Source organism: Carlito syrichta, unplaced genomic scaffold (genome assembly GCF_000164805.1).
Source record: "Carlito syrichta isolate Samal-C Ts95f unplaced genomic scaffold, Tarsius_syrichta-2.0.1 Scaffold309017, whole genome shotgun sequence".
Lineage (NCBI taxonomy): Eukaryota > Metazoa > Chordata > Mammalia > Primates > Tarsiidae > Carlito > Carlito syrichta.
Genome location: NW_007253113.1, coordinates 650,140 through 651,329, shown reverse-complemented (window position 1 = coordinate 651,329; position 1,190 = coordinate 650,140). Strand labels below are relative to the sequence as shown.

Below are 1,190 nucleotides of genomic sequence, written 5' to 3'. Positions count from 1 at the left end.
CGAAATATTATAGAGCCATAAAGAAGAACAAAATCATGAACTTCACAGCAACCTGGATGGAATTAGAGTCTATTATACTGAGTGACCTTTCACAGAAACAGAGAATTGAGTATCACATGATCTCACTCATAAATGAACCATGAACAACTACCATAATACTATAAGAAAAAGATTGACAGCAGTGGGAAACTGCAGGGGTGGCAGGGAAGTGGGAGTGACAGCAGTAAAAATATGCCTAGGGCGGACAGAACACACCTCATCAACAAGGGAGCCTGCATGATGAATATTTGTAACCCACTATTTTAAAATAAAAAAATAAAAAAGTTAAAAGTTAAAAATATTTGTCTATTTGTTTGTTAGTACATCTATTTTTAAAATATCTTTCCTTTGTGCATGAATGTGTATGTGAGAGTTTGATCCACATTCTCTCCCAATTTGTTTTTTTTAATTATATTTTTGTTTCTTTCTTCTTTAATTTCTTGTTTTCTGCTTATGTGTATATGTGAATGTTATATGTGAGAATTCACCTTTCTGTCGGTGACCAGCACTGACCAAGGGTGGGTTAGGACCCGCACCAGAGAATCTGGACAGCGAGAAGAAACCACTCGGAGGCAGTTCTTCTGGGAACAGTCTTATCAGGACTGGAGCCGATTTTATTCAAACCTTTTCCAACTTATATACCATTTTCTATACCCTCCAGCAGTGTGATAATCACTTACTGGGGGCGTACAAGTTCCGTGCTTTACAAACTATGCATCACAAGACCACCACGAGATCTGCAATTTCCAAGCAAACAATTCGAATTCCATGATGCCTGCCATGCTTACATTAAGGTCACAGGTGCACAATTTCAATACAAATCGTTCAAAGTGTTTTCCATAATGTTCAATGAATCATTCATATTATACTCTTTGCTCTATACCCTGATTAATACAAAAAACTTTCCTGAGTTAACTCTAGGTTCAATCCAAGTTCACTGATTCCCAATATTTTTAACAATATTATCAACATAACACTATACTATAATCTATAAGTTTAGTTAAATGACTTAACTGTCAGTTATACTATTATCCTATTACGATTTAACGTAATGCCTTATAACTCAGTTAAAACTTATTCTTAAACTACAAAACTTTACTATAATTTCATGTTTCATATGTCTAAACTTTATTTTTATATGATCTAGTTAT

General features: G+C 34.3%; 1 protein-coding gene across 2 annotated transcripts in view; it reads left to right on the top strand.

The window, feature by feature from the left end:
• Nucleotides 1–1,190, top strand: part of CD96 (CD96 molecule) — an 88,022-nt gene that overhangs the window by 37,728 nt on the left and 49,104 nt on the right. The gene's annotated exons all lie outside the window — the stretch shown is intronic.